This window comes from Nicotiana sylvestris, chromosome 7 (assembly GCF_000393655.2).
Source record: "Nicotiana sylvestris chromosome 7, ASM39365v2, whole genome shotgun sequence".
Classification (NCBI taxonomy): domain Eukaryota; kingdom Viridiplantae; phylum Streptophyta; class Magnoliopsida; order Solanales; family Solanaceae; genus Nicotiana; species Nicotiana sylvestris.
This window is the reverse complement of record NC_091063.1, coordinates 23396580-23405597: the sequence shown is the minus strand read 5'-3', so window position 1 is coordinate 23405597 and position 9018 is coordinate 23396580. Positions and strand designations below refer to the sequence as shown.

Below are 9018 nucleotides of genomic sequence, written 5' to 3'. Positions count from 1 at the left end.
AAGTCGAAATGTGTCGCTAATCACGGGTACATTGATTGTGACGTGGTTCGAGATGCATTTCCACGACGTAGCAAATTCCTTTTAAAAATAATGAATGAGACGAGCCTCGACAAACAAAAATACACAAGCTGCGGGGCCCTCTATACGTGTTGGTAAAATTACTTAGACTTCGGGATGGGCCGTTTAGCAAAATTTCACGGCCTTACCCAAAATAATGACACGCTAATCGCTTTAGGCGCGTATTTAATAATGTTATCTTCTTAAATTCGGGTGCACATTTATGTGACCCAAATCCAAATCTCAACAGAGTTGAAATGTGTCAATAACCACGTGTGCATTGATGTGACGTGGTTCGAGATGTATTTTCACGATGTTGCAATTCTCGGTAAAAATAAAAATAATAAAAGCGGTACACAGTTAAAATTTGCACATAGGTTCAACATGTATTAAAATCAGGTAAATAAGCCGAATATGACAGTTGAGCGACCGTGCTAGAACCACGGAACTCAGGAATGCCTAACACCTTCTCCCGGGTTAACAGAATTCCTTACTTGGATTTCTGGGTCGCGGACTGTAATACAGAGTCAATCTTTTCCTCGATTCGGGATTCAATCGGTGACTTGGGACACCATAAATCTCCTAAGTGGCAACTCTGAATTAAATAATAAATCTCGTTTCGATTGTCCCTTAATTGGAAAAACTCCCTTTTACGCCCCTTTGCGGGGTGTATCTGAAAAAGGAGGTGTGACAGGCACCATCCGTGAAAAGAGTCCAAATTCTCGAGGTGGTCCTTGAGGTTAGCAATAATTCCCTTTCTACTTTGGGTATTAAGGCCGGCGTAAAGTCGGCCACGAAGTCTGCCAAAATTTAAGACTTTATGGCGGTTCGGGATCAATACTCGATATCATACCCGCTGAGTTCGACGGCCCATTTGGTCAACCGGCCCGAGAGCTCGGGTTTGTGCACGATATTCCTCAGTGGGTAAGAGGTCACGACACATATGGGGTGGCATTGAAAGTACGATTTTAACTTTATGAAGGCGCTTAGCAAAGCGAGCGCCAGCTTTTTCAAGTGAGTATTGTTATACCCCATTTTAAACTGGTTAAACTAAGGTACAACGTATTAGGCGATTCTGAATTTGATTAAAGTTAAGAGTCACCACCTAATTATTTCTAAGGAGAATTAGGGCACCTAAATTGATTAAAGTAATTTAATAAAGTATAACTTTGTTAATGGTCTACTTAACCTAAAAATTCTAGGTAAGGGTTCAATTAATCTAAAGGGAAGGTTTTTAAGGCACCCTTTAAGATCCATATTAAAATGGTTAATCGACCGAACTAAAATTTATTAAGGCAAAGTGTTGAGATAAGTAAAGTGATTGATTAAATTAATTAAAATAGTAACTTTCATTTGCGAAATCAAATGGTAGAGGCCTTGAAAAAGGACGATTTGAAGGATTTCAAATGATAAGAGCTGCAAAATTATTTTTTCAAAAGAAAGTTATCAACTTACTACAAAAGTGAGTAAAGGCCAAAATGCTTTCATCTTTGTCACACAAACGGATTAAGGATCAAATGTTAAATCAAACGTGATTTGTGGAAGACTTAAATGTCAATTTTTATTAAAACATTATTATTTAAAGTCACTCTATCTTCTAACGTATCTAAAGCTCAAGAAAACAAGTATAGATTATATAAAATAGTGAACTCATTTTTTGGTCAAATAGTATCCCAAAATTACGTGCTTGTCCCTTATCCTCGCATTGTAAGGTGCTATTAAGACAAATTAAAAGAGGGAGTAGGTAAAGGAGTTGGCTAGACCATTGATTTTAAAGTCCTCAACCGTTGCCATATCTCCATGTAACAAGTAATCCCATTATTAGCTTGAATATAAGTCCTAAGTGAGACTAATCGAAAGTTTTTTAATTAAAAAAAAAAAAGGACTACAATCTTATACCCAAAAAAGAACAGATTCGCAATATAGAGATCAAGGGAGAAACTAGCAAAGTAAAGATTAAAGTAGCATAATGGGTAGTCCCCACCGATATCCCATAAGGATGAATTTATGGTTTTCCGCCGTGAGATTCGACAATAGGATAGCACAAATAACGATGACTCCATGTGGTGCTACGCGGTCGTTCAGTCTTAAAAGTAAAACTTTCGGCTTCCGTGTTCATGCAAAAACAAAGAAAGAGCAGAAGAGTTAGAGAAGAACATATGCTTTTTAACAGACATGAAAGTCAGATAGGAAATATTGATCTTTCCAACTTGTATTAAAATAAATATGCTCACATGCCATGGTGACCAAAATATAAAGAATCAACTCCTACTAATAGAAAATAGCTTTTTAAGTAATATTTCAAGTTAAGATATAATTTATCTTCTATTGAGTATTATCCTAAAGTGTCTAAATTAAATGGGCAGACAAGGATATATTCTACAGTTTCTAAGGCCACTTTTAGATTATTAACCGAAGGATGTTAACAACAAAAAAGACTTGCAAGTTCTCATCAGTAGCATTCACTTCGTTAGCAAGAGTCTATTTCAAATGAGATATCAAATTCTATTGTTGTGGTTTCTTAGTGTTAAAAAAGGGTTGCAGAAAACTTGTTACTGGTGTATCTACATAGAAAAAGAAACAGAAAGCTAACACATACCCACAACTAGCCAACGCCATACTTTGAACAAAGTTTGTAAAAGAAAGCTAATGGCATGGTATTTCAGTTATCAAAAGTAAAAAAAATGTAGAGTCATGTAATTTGTTATTTAGAGATACAATAGATCACCTTAAATATCTTAACAGATTATACCCTTTTTATATCCGTTATCTAAACAAGTGAAACAGTGGTCAGCTCCTATTAGTACTACTGACAGCAAAAACCAAAATCATAGAGAAGTACTTAAACTAAGCATGAATATTATTGTTGCCCACTGTCGTCATCTCTATAATTACCAAAATAACCCACAGGCTATGCTTTCTACCATTATTTTTACACTTCAAGAATATAGTTTTAAAAGTATTTTAGAACAAGATGGTTGTTAAGACATGAAATCCTAAAGAACATGGTTTATATTACATTTGAACAACGTCACTTCTTGTTGGGAACTGATTCAATTACTCTTTTAAGTTTATTGGCTGGATGAAGTTATTTACTGTGAGTTGAATAAGTCTTTTACTAGAGTTTACAGAGTCTTTAGGTTAGTTGCTATTTTTTCTAATTTGGTTGCTGTTTTTCTGGTCATTTCCTAGATTTTAGTTAAGTGGGTGTTATGGATAGATATTATCTTTCCGAGCTTGTAAGCCTATAAAAGGCACACCACTTTCCGTTAATAAAATAAGTCCTTCTACATAATATCTCTTTTAGCTTCCCTGCATCTTTAAGTTTTCTAGTTAAAGACAATCTCTTTTTCTACACTTCTTTGAATAGTCAAGAAAACAATAGCAAATAGCATGGTTTGATCAATAAAGTTTTAACACAGCCAACTTGAATACAACATAACTTAAAACGTTGATTCTTCACATCACTTTAGTATAAAAAAAATATCATCTGTACATTACACTACAACAGATAAAACATAAACCTAAGACATGTTTTTTCTAAGCAAATACAATTTCCTTAAGGGAAAGATCAGAACTAAAAAAAAGTTAGATTTTACCTGTTGTAGGGCAGTGAACTAGGACGATGTTGGCCTCGAATCTACTCTCTCATTATGGAAAAGATTCGAACCTCGATCGGAATGGTTCCAAAATCTCTGTCACGGCTAAAGTTCACCGAGACAGAAAAGAAAAGTTTTGTAAGAGAGTCTTGAGTTATTTGAGACTATATCAAATGTGATAGTGATAATGTAGTGTTCAAGAGGTGGCTAATTCTTATGTCTAGTCTAGGCGGCTAAAAAACCCCTCCTAAATGGGTTCTAACAGGACATATTTATAGTAGAAGAACTAGGGTCACAAATTTTGAGCAGGAATTTGAAATCAAGGGTTTGAATTATAGTCAAAATACCCGTTTGAATCGGAACGTTGCGATTCGGACAAGCCCTCATGTGATTTGGTCAAACAACTCGTGATTCGCCTCAGGCCTTGCCCGAAATTGTAATATTTGGTCTTACTTTTGAAGATTCACGGGTTGTAAGACACCAAAATACCTAGCCTGATTATAGAGCGACGAGATTGCACGAAATAGGGCGGATACTATATGTTCGAGGCTGATAAAGACCAATTCTTTAGCCACAAATAAACTTGGAGACAGAATAGAAATCTGCCATGGAAGAGGGGGGACTGTGCGCTGGAGAGAGAGAGAGGGGGAGAGAAAGACTTATTTTGTTCAATGTGTATTTTGGGTTTCAGTTGATGCCTGAAATTTGGGCTAAGATTGATTAATTCTAGTGGGTTCATCCGCTGGAAAATAGGTGAGAAAACTACCATGTATAACCCTTCAAAATTTTATTAGCCCATATTTTTTCACATGGACCCAAAATAGCCTTTAGGCCCAATGTATTAACAAGTTATAGTCACTATTTCCAATACATTTTCACTCTCTTTCAACCGCCTGCTTCTCCTCTCTTTTTTCATCTTCTCCGATCTTCAATCTTCCATCTTTTCCTTTCTTCTTATCTTTCCCTTCTTCACTCCCTCCTTTTTTTTCTTTTTTCTTTTCCTAGTGGGTTCATCCGCGGGAAAATAGGTTGGTTAAGTTAGATGTGTTTGGGCTATAAAATAGCTCAGAATAGATGGCATTTCCTTTCTTCCTCTGTATATTTCTTTTAAGCTTCTAATTTGGATTATATAATTTTAATGATCACTAGTAGTAGTAGTAGTAGTAGTAGTAGTTAATGGAAAATAGTATTGAAAAAAATAAGTATTTGATGTATTAATAACTTTGAAGCTCAAAGAAATTAATTGGAAGAAAGGAAGGACAAAATTGGATGTCAACAAGGATACTTTGTTTCGGCCTCGCCTAGAGTTCTACTGATATAGTAAATAGAAAATTGCGTACCTTCCTCGTCCTATGATGACCCAATTGGTCATCTTATAATTTAAAATCATATTCCGTATTTTGAGGACCTTAAAACCTTATTTTATCCCTCCTCGATTTGTGTGCGCAGTCCGGGCATGTTTCCGAAAAGCTTTTATGTTGAAGGTTGATGAAAATAATAATTTTTGCCTTTAAAAGTTGATTTAGTTGACTTCGATCAAAACGGGCTCGGATTCGTATTTTGACAGTCCTGGTGGGTCAGTATCAAAATATGGGACCTGGGTGTATGCCTGAAATTGAATTCGGAGGTCCCTAGCCCGAGTTATGATTTTTTGTTAAAAATTGTAAGTCTGAAAATTTAATGATTTTTAAGAAATTGTCAATGTTTGATCTTGTTGGTATCAGGTCCGTATTTTGGTTCTAGATTCCAGTATAGGTTCAATATAATATTTAAGTCATGTCTGTGAAATTTGGTGAGAAACGAAGTTCGTTTGACGTGATTCGGACGTCCGGTGGAGAAAATAGAAATTTCAAAGTTTTCTTGAGAATTTCATTTGATTTGATGCTAAATTCGTAGTTCTAGGTGTTATTTGGCGATTGGATCGCGCGAGCAAGTTCGTATGATGTTTTAAGACTTGTGTGCATATTTGGTTTGGAGCCTCGAGGGCTCGGGTGAGTTTTGGATAGGCTACGGAATGAAGTTCGACTTAAACATTGCTGATATTTGCAACTTCTGGGAACTGGCCTTAGATCTCGCATTTGTAAGACCAGGGTTTGCATTTACGAGCTACTCATCGCAAATGTGAAGAGTAGATGGGCCAGGCAGTCCTCGCATTTGCAAGAAAATCTTCGTATTTGCAAAGTTGATCTGGGGAAGGGGTTCTTCGCATTTGCGAAGAAGGTGGTCGCAATTGCGATCCCAGTTTCGCATTTGCGAACAATATGTTCGCATTTGCGACAGAAGCAGAAATGCGACAAGTTCGCATTTGTGATGCCTTTCTCGCATTTGCGAGCTTCGCAATTGTGAAGCTCAGGTCGCAAATGAGACATCAACAATTGTTAAAAGGGACTTAGACAGGATTTTTCATTAATTCTTTAAATTTTCAAAATCTAAGAGGTGATTTACCGAAGACCATTTCTTCCCCAAATCATATGTAAGTGATTCTAAACTAGTTTCTTTCAATCTTTCACTTCATTTTACAAGATTTCAACCTAGAATCTAAGATTTTCATGGAAAAATTGGGGATTTTTGGGTAGAAACTAGGGATTTCGAAATTTGGGGATTTATACCTCAAATTGAGGTCGTATTCCAAAACCAATTATATATCCAGGCTCGAGGGTGAATGAATAATCGGGTTTTGGTCCGAATTTTGGATTTGGACCAAGCGGGCCCGGGTGTTGACTTTTGTTCCCTTTTTCAAAAGTGACCTAAATTGAATTCCTTACAATTGTGGGTAGTTCCTAAGGCTTAAATTGAATTGTTTGGTTGGTAATTTGCTAGGTTCTATTGATCCGAAGGCTTGTAAGAAGGAAAAATCGGTGATTGAGCTTTAAATTTGGTCGTTGGAGTGAGGTAAGTGTCGTGGTTAACCTTGGCTTGAGGGATTAGGTATTATTTTCCAACTACCTACGTGTTTGGATGCTGAGTACAACGTATAGGTGAGGTGACGAGTACCTATGCGTTGTTGCCGAGTTATGGCATGTGAGTGAGTCTTATTCTTATAAATGTTGTATTCTTTGATCACATTGTTCATGTTTAGACTAGCTATTCGATGTGTTGAGCAATTTCTTATCATGTTTTACTGAATTTGGTATTGATAGAGTATTGCCTCAAAGTTGAGGTTGGTATTGTAGAACTAAGTGTTGAAGTAAGATTTGTTCTTGATATTCCTATCTCCCCATGTTCATTGTTTTGGTGAGGGAGAGTGTTAAAGCACGAAGGGTCATGCCGTGCAATATTTTGTGAGTGGGTGATAAATCACGAAGGATGGTGTCGTGCACGTTTTTATTATTTATTATGGTGAGGTTGAGTGTAAAATCACGAAGGGTGATGTCGTGCATATTTCTATTATTTTATCTGGTGAGGTTGAGAGTAAAAGCACGAAGGGTGATGTCATGCACTTTCTTTTACTATGTTTATCCATTTCTATCTGTTTAAGGTATATTGATTGTCCATGTTCTTAGTTCCGTTGTAATTCTTTGTCTTGTAATCCCCTCAGCATGCCCCCTTACCAATACTTCGTGCCTTATTTATTTAGTTGTTGTTATTAGTGTATATGTATTGATAAACTGCACAGGTTTGTTTGGGAGTGTCTTGTCCTAGCCTCGTCACTACTTTGTCGAGGTTAGACTCGACACTTACCAGTACATGGGGTCAGTTGTATTGATACTGCACTCTGCACTTTTTGTGCAGATTTCAGTACTAGAACATATTGACCCGAGTTGAGCTGCTGACTTCAAACCCACATGAGACCCAAGGTAGATCTGTCGGCATTCGCAGACCCTGGAGTCCCTTTCAGTTATTTCAGTTTACTGTTTCTTTTAGCTCAAAAACAATTGTACGTTTTTTCAGCCAGTATTTGTAGTGACTCTTAGAAGTTCGTGAATTGTGACACCAGATTCTGGGTAGTTGTGTATAATTATTTGGGTTATTATAAAATTCTGCACTCTTTTAATCTGTTATGGTTTAATTGTTGTTATTTACTGGATTGTTTAAGAGTTAGTGTATTAATCTCTAATTGTTGGCTTGCCTAGCAACTGAAAGGTTAGGCGTCATCACGGTCCCGACGATGGAAAATTCGGGTCGTGACACTTCCCTATCTAAGACACCACTTACCGCCACCTGAGAAATCGCCAATTAAAGGCATATCTGTTCGTCCGACTTCGGAGTATGTAGTAGGGGCGGACTTGATAGGTATCATTTGAGTTCTTCCAAAGCTTGTTGGCATTCCGGGGTCCAGGAAAAATTATTCTTCTTCTTCAACAGTGAGAAGAACTGATAGCTTTTGTCTTAAGACCTCGATATGAACCGGCCAGGGCGCTACCCGCCCGGTCGGCCTCTGAACTTCCTTGACATTGTCTACTACGGTGATGTCTTCTATGACTTTGATTTTTTCGGGATTGATCTCGATCCCCCGATTGGATACTATGAACCCAAAGAATTTTCCCAATGGACCCTGAATGCTCACTTCTTTGGGTTCAGCTTCATATTGAATTTCTTCAATATGTCAAAGGCTTCCTGTAAATGTTTCAAATGGTCCTCTGCTAGCAGGGACTTGACTAACATGTCATCAATATAAACTTCTATTGATTTTCATATTGTTCTTCGAACATCCGATTTACTATGCATTGATAGGTGGCACCAACGTTCTTTAATTCGAATGGCACTACATTATAACAATAGGTGCCGAATTTAGTGATAAAAGAAGTCTTTTTTTGGTCATCCGGGTCCAGCTGAATTTGGTTGTACCCAGAATAGGCATCGAGAAAGCTGAGTATCACGTGCCCGGCCGTCGCGTCGATCATTTGATCGATGTTAGGCTAAGGAAAAGAATCCTTAGGGCATGCCTTGTTCAGATCTTTATAATCTACACACATTCTTAGCTTATTTCCTTTTTAGGTACTACCACTACGTTAGTTAACCAATCTGGGTACTTAACTTCCCGAATGGACCCTATTTTATGGAGCTTAGATACCTCATCCTTGATGAATACATGTTTTACCTCGGATTGAGGTCTCCTCTTCTGTTTAACCGGGTGGAACTTCGGATCCAAACTAAGCTTATGAGTGGTTAACTCCAGCAGGATACCTGTCATGTCAAGATGGGACCAAGCAAAACAAGTTATGTAAGCTTTAAGAAAATTAATGTTTTTTTTCGAGCTCAGGGGTTAACCCCGTGCCCATGTATACATACTGATCCGGTAGGTGTTCGATCAATATAACTTGCTCCGGCTCTTCAACTGTCGATTTGGTGGCATCGGTATTATCAGGAGCTACAAATGACCTCGGAATTCTGTGATCATCCTCCTCGTCGACTCTTCGTT

The 9018-nt window shown here is 37.4% G+C and overlaps 1 long non-coding RNA gene across 1 annotated transcript; it reads right to left on the bottom strand.

The window, feature by feature from the left end:
• Positions 1 to 1798: 1798 nt before the first annotated feature.
• On the bottom strand, positions 1799 to 4301 carry LOC104221954 (uncharacterized). The gene is made up of 3 exons (XR_011401184.1): positions 4004 to 4301; positions 3657 to 3761; positions 1799 to 2163 (listed from the first exon to the last, which is right to left on the bottom strand). It is a non-coding gene; the product is annotated as an uncharacterized lncRNA (long non-coding RNA).
• Between the last annotated feature and the right edge of the window lie 4717 nt (positions 4302 to 9018).